General features: G+C 39.1%; 1 protein-coding gene across 1 annotated transcript in view; it reads left to right on the forward strand.

Moving 5' to 3' along the window:
* The window catches only part of LOC119418514 (WD repeat-containing protein 26), a 368,230-nt gene that overhangs the window by 46,637 nt on the left and 310,258 nt on the right, over positions 1-11,335 (forward strand). The window lies entirely within an intron of this gene.

An 11,335-nucleotide genomic window follows, 5' to 3' on the forward strand; every position in this document is an offset into this window, starting at 1 on the left:
TATGTTTAGTTTTTTTCATTCAACATTTATTTAGACAGGTTAGTCCCATTGAACCTCAGGGACTCATTTACAAGAGAGGCCTGATTTTAACAAAGAGTGATGACAACAGTAGACAATCATAAAAAGCATACATATTGAGAAGAACAAATAAAAGAAAATGGTATTAAAACACAAACAAGAAAAACAACTAGGTTGTAGGGCGGTGTAGAAAACTAAAAACAGGAACATGTCTGCATTGGTCCCTGCCAGGAGTCCAACAGATTCTTAAAGCCACTTAGAGAGGTCAAGGTCGAGAGCTTCAGATCTTTATGCAAGATATTCCAGGAAACAGGAGCAGAGTAGGAGAAGACCCTTTTGCCAAGTTCAGTTCTCATTGAGGGAACACTGCAGGTAATAATGTCCTGAGAGCGCACGCTGTAGCTGCACTCACACAGAGACATGTAGGAGGAGAAGTATGAAGGCAGCAGACCAAGAAGTGATTTAAAGATGAAAATGTACCAGTGAGAGAGTCTGCGTGAAGTTAATGATGTCCAGTTAACCAGTGAATACAGGGTGCAGTGGTGGGTACGATAATCACAGCCAGTTATGAATCTTAGTGCACCATGATAGACAGCATCCAACATCTGCAGGGTTCTTGTAGGAGCGTTCATGTAAATAATGTCACCGTAATCAATTGAGGGAAGGAAAGTCACAGATACAAGACGTTTTCTAGTATTCAGGGTTAGACAGGATCTGTTTCTGACAACAACAAAAAAAACTAATTTAACTTTACTAAGTTTTCCATGTGGAGCTTAAAAGTGAGATGCGAATCGATCAAGATACGCAAATATTTGTAGGAATCAACAAACCCAATAGGGACACTAGTCGAGGAAAAAAATTGAAGGAAGAACTGCTGGGACTGACTTCCTGTTGGAAAAAAAGCATCCCTTTGGTTTTATCTGCATTTAAGACAAGTTTGAGATGGAACAAATCTGTCTGGACGATGTCAAAAGTGTATTGAAAAAGCTGGAAAGCCTTAGCAACTGTTTGAGCTCGACAATAAACAACTGTGTCATCAGCATAGAAATGTATGGATGCATCAGGGATGTTTTTACCTACATTATCTATGTAGATTGTAAAGAGGGTGTGTCCTAAGACTGAGCCTTGTGGTACACCATTGTTGACCATTAAATAACTGGAGGAAGTACCATTATGTTGAACACATTGCCTCCAATCTGAAAGATAGTTAGAGAACCAACCAATGGTGTGATCTGAGAAACCGATTTCTGAGAGTTTATGACACAAGATGTTATGATCCACAGTGTCAAAAGCTTTAGACATGTCTAAGAAAAGTGCAGCACAATAATCCTTAGCATCCAGTGCTTCAACAATGTCATTAACAGTTAATTTTTTCGTACAACAAAAGAACAGAGGCCAGGTCAGGAGGCTTGTTTTGGCAGCCATGTTGACCCTCTGGTCCACATTCATCCAGAATCTGGATGTTCAACGTCCAGGTAAGATCTGGATTCCAGATCTTACCTGGACGTTGAACACAGTTTCCACACCGAAGACAAAATAATAATAAATCACGATAAAACATTAACATTTTCAACAATCTGCAGTAGAAACAGATGATCTCCTACTCTGTGAAGCATGACTCCTAGCAGCACAGCCAGCAGGAGCAGAGCGACGGCGGCCATCGTTACGATGAACCACAGCTCCTGGACAACAAGGTGGTCTGTGAGGCCTCCCTCTGCCCGCTCATCACCTCCTCCTCCAGGAGGAGGGGGGCTCTGTAAATCTGAAGGAGGAAAACATGAAACACCACGGCCAGTAAGTAGTAGCATTTGTTTTTAATCAAACTAGTGTGATAGAAAACTAACGACAGAGAATATAAATCATCTAAACCAGGGGTTCCCAAACTTTTCCATGCCATGGCCCCACAAACAGTAGTAGCTTCTGGCTGAGCCCCCCCCCCCCCCCCCCCCAGGCAATTTTTATTATCATTATTACTATTTTTTTTTATTTTTTACTTTTTTTTTTTAATCTTCTCTCGAGCTTTCTGGGGCCCCCTGGCGGGCCCCCTGGTGGCCCCCTGGGGACCGTGGCCCTCACTTTGAAAAACACTGATCTTAACGACCACAGAGACAATAGCTTGAAGCTGATTTTATGGAAAGTAAGAATGACTAAAAACAGCTGATATGAAACAATAACTCAAAAACAGACGAAGAGAAATTAAATTAAAAGCCATTCCTTTTAAACGAAACACAGAGATGAAAACAAACATCTTCGTAGAGATGAGCAGCTTCTTTCAAACATTTTAAACTCCCTCCTGCTCAGAAGACAAAAGACCTCGTTTAGTAATCGGTTGGCTTTAATGGATTAGATTCTCATTTGAATTGTCTTCAGTCCTCAGAATGGACATGTCCTGTCCAGGTGAGCAATGAGGACACGCTGAGGTAGAAATAACTGCAACTGACCCAGTTTAGGCATCAAGCGTGACGGTGCTCCACATTCGGAAGCATTCGTTCCAGAAAAGAAGCGGCTTGTGGACAGACTGAGGACAGAGAGGACTCACCAGTGCTGCGCTCCGTGGTTTGGCCTGTGGTTCGGATACTGGCAGCTCATCGGTCAGAAGGCCAAAACCCCTCAGAGCGTTCAGGATCACGCCTGTCCTTCCATCAATATTTTACATTTCACTGAGCAGATCCTGTTCTTATTACACGGTGGGGGAAGTCAAATCACCATGGGCGGCCTAAGAGTGTAAAGAAGACAACGTCAAGAGACGAGGCTCAACCCAGCTGCATGCCTCACAAACTCCCATCAACCTTTGCTTCTCCTCACCATGGTAACGGTGTCAGCTTTCAGTTCACCTGCAGAGACGTGCTTGTAGGATGTCACCTCTAAACCCCAGTGGATTGTTTGTTCCTTCATGTTAAGCTCTTCTTGAGTTTGTCATGGAAAACTATATTCTTCTAAAAGTTTAGTGAACAAGTTGTTCTTTTCGCTGACGGGCCACTGAGAGGAAGGTGCGCTCAGCTGAGTGGTAACTTTGCAGGTGTCTTAAAAAAGTAATATTAATGAGTAACTAGTGGAAATCCTATATCGCCACAGAGATGCACGGACTCACCCGGGTTAAAGATCCGAATCTTCACAGTGAGTCAGGAATCACTCAAGGTCTCAGTTAGCTCTGATCCTGCGTATCTTTTGGCCAGCGAGTTAAAAACACAGAAAAAGATGAGCCGAGTTGCTGATTTCAGTTAAAAACTCATCAGAAAAACAGCGGACTCATGTGAGTCAGAAAATACACGTTACATAACATTCATTTAATATAAGTTAGCATTTTGGTTAACTTATTTATATCTAATAAACATATTTTTGCTTATTTTGTTTTGTCCCATCATTGCTAAGTTTATTTATTGTGTGGAATTATAGAATAAACATTGCTGTATAATTTCATCCACATTTTTTACGGGAAATTTAAATAAAATGTAGTTCAGTGTTTTGTGGGTTATTATGACAGCGCTGACCCAAGGTTTGAATTTGAGATGTTTTGCTTAAATGTGCAAGTGCATGTTAATGTGAAAACAATCATTGACAGGATCTCAAAAAGTCTTTCTGTGCAGAAAGAGCTTCAAATATCTGAAGGGAGTGCCTGCAGTACGCAGAATGACCACACGGTGGCGCCAAATAGCAGCTGCTGGTTGCAGAGGATGCTGCACTTTCCTTGAAAACAGGTGCACATCCACCTGCCTATAATACCAGCTGCTGAACCATCTGAAGTCAGGCACAGAACCAGTTTTCTAAAGGAGTCAGTGGAAAACTTCAGCAATAAAACATTTCAGACCATTTTACGTATCTACTCTTCATTAAAGTAAAAATAAGAAAAGGTTGTGCTGATCTAAATCTAATGGTGCCGTTTGAGTTCACTCCAGTAGTTCTCCAGGTGTGTATACAGTTCAGAAATGTGTCCACACTTCATGAAAATGAAAACAAAAACCACGTGGAAGCTTTATTCGCCTGCATTAGTCTGCGTAGGTAAACAAATGTGGTGGGATTGGAAGAAAGTTGAGTCTTGAAAACATTTTGGAAAAAATTTAAGAGGATCTGCTAAATGTGAACAAAAAGAGAAAGAGGACACCAGCTGTTAATTTTACTGTTCCAGCCTAACCTGTCTTCTTTATCTGCACTTTACTCAAGACATCTGAGCGTCAATATGAATAAATACATCAGAGCTGTCAGACCGTTCTATTCCAAACACCTCTTCCATTACCGACCTCTTTCAGTCACTTCGGCTCTTTACGTAGCTAAACGTGGCAGCTGGCCATAAATTTTGATTACCAATTTTTATTTTAAAGGACACATAGTGTATAAAAAAATAAAATCAATTATTGCTTCATGATGTGTTTTTTACTGACCTTCATGCCAGTTTTGAAGCACAACCAATAACACCTCACAATAATTATTTTCTTAGAAAGTGTCAACATTACAAAAAAAAAAAAAATCTATTAAAGATCATAAACAATCACACAGTCATGGTCTTAATTGTAGCTTTTTAATTGTTCTTGTTACCTGCTAATTTCCCAGCATCCTGCAGCAGTGCAGCGTTGCATTCGTGGCTACAACACTTACTGACTGTAGAAGTGGAAGAAGTTTCCAGATCACACATTGGTAATCACAGGCGTCTGGAGCTCGTCTCGAACCCTTCAAGTGCGGGAGATGTGAAACAACTTTGAAAGGGTTGGACAACTCCTGAAAACTAAATATGATCAAACATGATTAGGCTCTAATTTATGACAAATAAATGTGTATATTATTCATAGGAATGTTGCAGTTTATTTGCAGTTGCATACATAAATAAACTTTCTTTAAGTAGTACAGTAGTCCCTCCTTACTTTGCGGTTCGACTTTTGCAGACTCGCTCTGTCACGGTTTGTATAATATATAATATTGGACAATTCTTTTAAATTTATTAATATTACTCGTGATTGGGATTGTACTGGATACATTACTGTACAGTCAAAAGTTAATGAAAAAATAAAATATTTTGGACAGGTGCCGCCATTTTGTAGTTTTCTCTCTGAAAGCCTCCACTGTATTCCCACTTATATTGACCACATTTCCCAGAGGGCATCAGGGTCCCCGTCCAGATGTCTCATTTCATTCTGCTGAAAAAAAACAGAGGTACAATAAGGTTTTGAGCTGATCCGTGCCCCTGGAGCAGAACCAGACTTCCAGACCCATCTGTGAAACTTGAGAGCTGGTGGCCCACCCCCGTGGACCTCCGAGCAAATGTGCATGGCTGAAGGTTCGGCACTCCGTCCAGAGCTCATCAGGACTTTTTTCATTTCTTTCAACCAGTCCATGACGAGCCCTGAGCAGGACGCGCACGGTAGATGATCCGGTGATCCATCCGGAGCTTAACAACTTTTTTTTACCTCTTTCAACCGGCTGGTCAGCAGGCGCGCAGCTGATGATCCGGTTGTCCATCTGAAGCTTAATGAGCCTTTTTTTTTTTTTACCTCATTCAACCTGCTGATGAGGACCTCCGAGCGGGGACATGATGGTAAGTCAAATTTAGTATAAGTATGTTGTTAAAATTAGTAGGATTAAGAGTTTAGAGCATTGATTGTGGCGCTGCAGGGTACGTCTGCAGAAACGGAACAAAGTTGGACCGAAACGAACCGAGCCGCTCCTGTTCTGCAGAGCCCGGTAAGTAACATTTTGTAGCTACATATACAGTACCGCATGTTGTTAAAATGACGTAAGTTTAATAGTTGGACTACAGTTTCTACTTGGTGGTTTTTCACTTATTGTGGGTGGGCATGGTCCCTAACACCTGCGATAAACGAGGTACTAATTAGCGTTTGTCAGCACGATGGCTTAGTGGTTAGCACTGTTGCCTCACAGCAAGAAGGTTGTGGGTTCAATCCCCTGGTTTGGACCTGGGGTCTCAGCTGATGAAGTAATGTTCTTTGCTTCTGCTTGTGTAAGGCAGAGTTGAGTTGTTTATCCACAATGTGGGGCTGCAAATCTCTACGTTTGACTTTTGAACGCTGCTACGATATGAATTTATTTAAAGCCATAATAGCTGTCAAAATACAGGATTTTGTATTGTTTTTATTATAAGTTATGTGTATCGTCTATGATAAAATAACCACTAAATGTGCATCAAAAGTTTAACGTATAACTTGTGATAAAAGAGTGAAATCAGAGGAGTCGTGTTTCGTTGCCAACAATTCCAAGTCGTTTGTTTACATTTGAACATTGACATTTAAGATGATGAGCGACAGATATTAAATATGTCAAGTAAGTCAGAGGGAGAACAACGGCCCAGAAAGAGAAAAGTTAACGTTCTCTTTGTCTTCTGAAAAGACTAAAAGCTGTAGGGACGAGAGTCAACAGAAGTGGAGTCCATTTAGGAAAGGAAATGAAGAGCGTTAAAGTCAAAGTTGGCGCCAAGATCATCTATGAGCTGTGCCGACATGATCCGAACGCCAATGGGAAACGTAACCGATCATAAATGATCGTAAGTGATTGACAAATGTACTGTAATTGTAAAGAAAGGGGAGGAATATTCAGCTTTTTCTAACATATTTTTGACAAAACCCTTGAGGAGTTTGAGTTACATTAACCCCTAAACAATCATTAAATGATTAAACAGACAAATTAAAAAAAACAAAGAGCATATTTTGACAGCCATCAGAGACTATCATAATCAATCCGATTGTAATTCATACAATAATATATAACATAATACCTTATATTAGAGGTGAAGTTGTTCAAATGACTTGTGGAACTGAATATAATCACATTATTTTATGACAGAACAACGTCTCATAATAATTGTACTTTTAGGAAACAAATGAAAACTTGGCCTCTATGTTGAGAGCCATCACATAAGAGGAGCACCGCCTGCAACAAAACAAGTACAAATGTTACGTAAAATAATAAAAAAAGTTACTCTGTACCAGTTCTCTTATTATTGCCTCCCTCCCACGTTGAGTCTCAGTTCAATGAATTTATTTGTACAGAAGAGCTCTCCTCTGTTTAATACCCTAATCAGCATTCATACCTTGCTGCGATGATTCGGGACAATGCTTTTTTATTGAGGAAGTGATCTCACCCTCGAGTGCCAGAATCAGCCCTTTTTACAGCCCGTCTCCTCTGAGCCTCATCCATCAGCGGCGTGTCGGGCCAACATGGCCACCAGACACCCACTAACTCATTTAAGGAGGGGAACATGCGAGGACACATCACTCACGATCACTAACTCACTTACTGATAGCTGATGTGGTGGAAATTCTCCAGCTTGGTCCAAATCCCCCGGTGCGAGCCACCAGTTTTAACCATAAATAAATTAGGTGATTATTTGGCTTCTGCTGACAGAAAAGGACAAATGAGTTCACTCGGAGTTTGATTTGTCGTCCTATCGATTCATCCATCTTCATTTTTTCACATTTAGCCGGGCCCTCTTCTTTTCTCAGGCTTTTCTTTGTTAGTGATCGTCCTACGGTTAATATTCTTTTTTTAGTTTTAACATCTCAGCTTGGTGTGGAAAATTTAATTTTTAAATGCAAACGATCGAATGAAATGATTAAAAATGCATTTGTGGGCATTAGCTTTTCAGCCCATTGAGTATCTGTTACTATGTAACTGAGCAGTAACAGTACACAAGTTACATACAAATTATATTAAGTACGTCTGCATTATTTGTGAAGACAAAAACAAACAAAAATGATCAAATACAAAAACACACAGTATCTAACAGACAATATAGTATATTATAGAAAATATGGATTACCTTTCGTATGATATGATACAACACAATATACACAGAATAAAAATGTAATCGCAACACTGTTGCTTTTGCTCCCATTTTTCATGAGCTGAACTCAAAGATCTAAAACTTTTCCGATGTACTGATTGTTGCAGCAGTTGTCTCAGACGTATCTGGTCTCCCAACGATCTTGGAGGTGAAGATGCTGGATGTGGAGGTCCCGGGCTGTTGTGGCTACACGTGGTCCGCAGTTGTGAGGCTGGTTGGATGCACTGCCAAGTTCTCTGAAATGCCTTTGTAAACAGCTTCTGGTGAAGAAATGAACCTTCAGTTCACAGCAGCAGCTCTGGTAGACATTCCTGCAGTCAGCATGCTCCATCAATGCTTACAACATCCGTGGCATCATGTTGTGATAAAACTGCACATTTTAGAGTGGCCTTTTATTGTGGTCATCCTAAGGCACACCTGTGCAATAATCATGCTGTCTAATCTGCATCTTGATATGGCACACCTGTGAGGTGGACGGATTACCTCGACAAAGGAGAAGTGCTCACTAACAGAGTTACACACATCTGTGAACAATACATGAGAGAAAAAGTTACATTGTGTACATAGAAAAAGGCTTAGACCTTTGAGTTCAGCTCATGAAAAATGAGAGCAAAAACAAAAGTGTTGTGTTTATATTTTTGTTCAGTATATAATATAGTACCTAATATTGGACACAGTAGACAATGCTGTATAAATTATAATAGAGTACCTAACAAACAATGCATGTGAAACACAACACGGTACAATACTGGACACATGGTACGATCTACAATAAGCTGATATGATAACTAACATACAGTATAATATACAATATGGTATATGATAGGATTTAGTAACTATCATACGGTATAATATACAGTATACTACCTAGTATACAAAACACTGCAATATGTATATAAATGTGCCTAGCAAACGATTTACAATGTGATAAACTGCATGATACTGTGTGATTTGATGGAATATCTAACATACGATGCTATATACATATAGTATAGTATATCTATCTTTATCTATCTATATCATATATATATATATATATATAACATACAAGTACAATGCTGTTTTATATATATATATATATATATATACAGTATATCATATGGTATCTAACAGCATTGTATGTTAGGTATTATATGTATAGATATATATAGTATCTAACATACAATGCTATGTGCATTACAGTATCTAATACAATATAGTATCTGACATGCAGTGCAATAATGTACACTTTATGATGTGCATACAGTAATTATTTTTATTTTACTTAGTGTTTTTTTTTTAAACTTTTTTCTGTACAGGCTATTTTTCATTTTGATATTTTTTAAATATGTCATCTGCACTGTTCCTTTGATTTTATACGACACATTAGATACATTAGTGTACAACAAGCTATACCACACACTAAAATATACATTATTATTTATTTTCATATTACTTCTTTGCTTTTTGCTTGTTCAAACTATTTTCTTTAAACTTGACCTTTTCCTAATATGTCCTCAGCTCCAGTTCTTTGGTATGTGATAGAATACCATAGAACAGAGTACAATATGCATATTTTATTCTTCTGCTTGTTATTGTCCTACTTCTTATTTTTGTACTGTAGTTTCTGAAAACGTTGGCTGTCTAAATTAAAGTCTCCTGCCCCGTTTCTTTGCAGTTTGCTGCTGTGACAGTCATTTTCCTCCCAAGATTAATAAAGTACCTATGTTGCTCTCTATTGTCCTCATGGGGAAATTTATTTTGAACTTGTTGGTGTCCCAATTCCTGCTTTCACAAAAGATGTAAAAATAAAATCAACCAAGAGGTATATTCAAAAAGACTTTTTTTTATTTTTATGTTATAGAACAGACCATTAGGTGTTCCTAAAAGCTTAAAAAAAATGAACAATGTTAATTTTGACCTGAATACAGATATTTTACACTAAGATTAGCTTAAATAAATTACCTAACATTATAAACAGGTGCTTTTGTGCACTTGTACGTAAAAGGCATGTATTAAAGTGTCAGTAGGTTCCTATAAATAGTAAATTAGAAAAGAGCCTGTTGTGTGGATCGCTGTATGACGAGGCGATGAGTGGGATGCCTCGGCCTCTGTTGGACTCAACAGGCAGCTGATGAGCAGCTCTCTCTGGGGCCACTGTTAGACTTCATTACATTATGGCTGTTAATTATAAATCTCCATCCAACTGGATGGCCTGAATGTGCCATAATGGGTCCTACATGGAAATAACAGTCCATTGTCAGGCTGTGCAGAACAGTCTGTCTACTTACCAGCTCCTAATGAAGCTGCTTCAAAGCTCTGCTTCACTCAGGAAGAAGACACTGATAATACGAGCGTTGCATTAAGGGGATGGTCTTTATTGCCCTAGAATCCACCTGAGAATGAAACAGCACAGCTCATCCAAAGCTTTAAACACCTCCGCTGCCATAAGACACGATGCACAGAGATCTTACACGACGGATGTTTAACCCTCATGTTGCTGCTTCGACTTGTCACAAAAGAAAAAAAGTGCCACAAGGAGCAAAACTTGGACGCTTTTATTACCTCCCGTTGTTCCCTTCATTCAGCACGTGTGGACTACATGTCTGACAGTTTAACACAGCGCCATCACCAGGTTCCCCCCAAACTTTATGGCTAAAAAAGAAAATAGTGCACAAATTTCATCCTACACAAGGACCTCTACGTTAGAAAACACATCCTTCGTAATCCACGATATACAGTATGGCAGCCTTATTACATAGTTGTATTAGTATTCTACACAGCTCTATAATTATATGATCCATAAGCAAAAAGACTCCACTTCTGTTGTCTTTGATGCTGTGATACAGAGGACAGTATCAGAGTTGGAGCAGAGAAGCTGGTAAAATATTACATTTTAACATCAATTAAAAATCTTGTTAAAAAAAAAAACATCCACTGAATTTAGACAAACTAACAGAACAGAGAAACTTCAATATTATTTGCTTCATACAGTTGCATCATTACATTTCTTTCCCTGAAATAGTGTGTTAAAAGCAGGAGGCCTGTCTTTTTCCTATCAGACGTGTGAGAGCACAAACACAAACAAAGCAGGGACGTTGTGAACGTCCCATAAGCCACATTAAATTATTCTACACAGTTGCTGGTATATTCTGGTATACGAGGCTACTCTTTGGCAAAACTAACTGTTTACATCTTAGGACACATTTAGCTTTACTGTACAAAACAAAAAGATATGCAACACCTAGTTATAAAGTCTCTAGTCGCACTAGAATGCAGATTTTACAGGCTTCAAGATGAACAACATAATCCACGTGGATCTTCAAGTATCAGGTGCTTTTTTTTGACAAATAAATTACGTTTGGCATGTGAATATCTGTAGAAGGCGATTCTTCTGCTCTTAAGCTGTCTTTTTGTCACAACGTTAGCCTGTTCAGGCCTTTCACCGAGGGCTGGGTCCAGCCGATATGTTCCCAGTAACTGCAAATTCAAGACTTTATTGTCAAATGCAAGCTAAAAAAAAAGGACACACCCACCATTACCCATAAG

This window comes from Nematolebias whitei, chromosome 12, assembly GCF_014905685.2.
Source record: "Nematolebias whitei isolate Nwh7 chromosome 12, NemWhi1, whole genome shotgun sequence".
Lineage (NCBI taxonomy): Eukaryota > Metazoa > Chordata > Actinopteri > Cyprinodontiformes > Rivulidae > Nematolebias > Nematolebias whitei.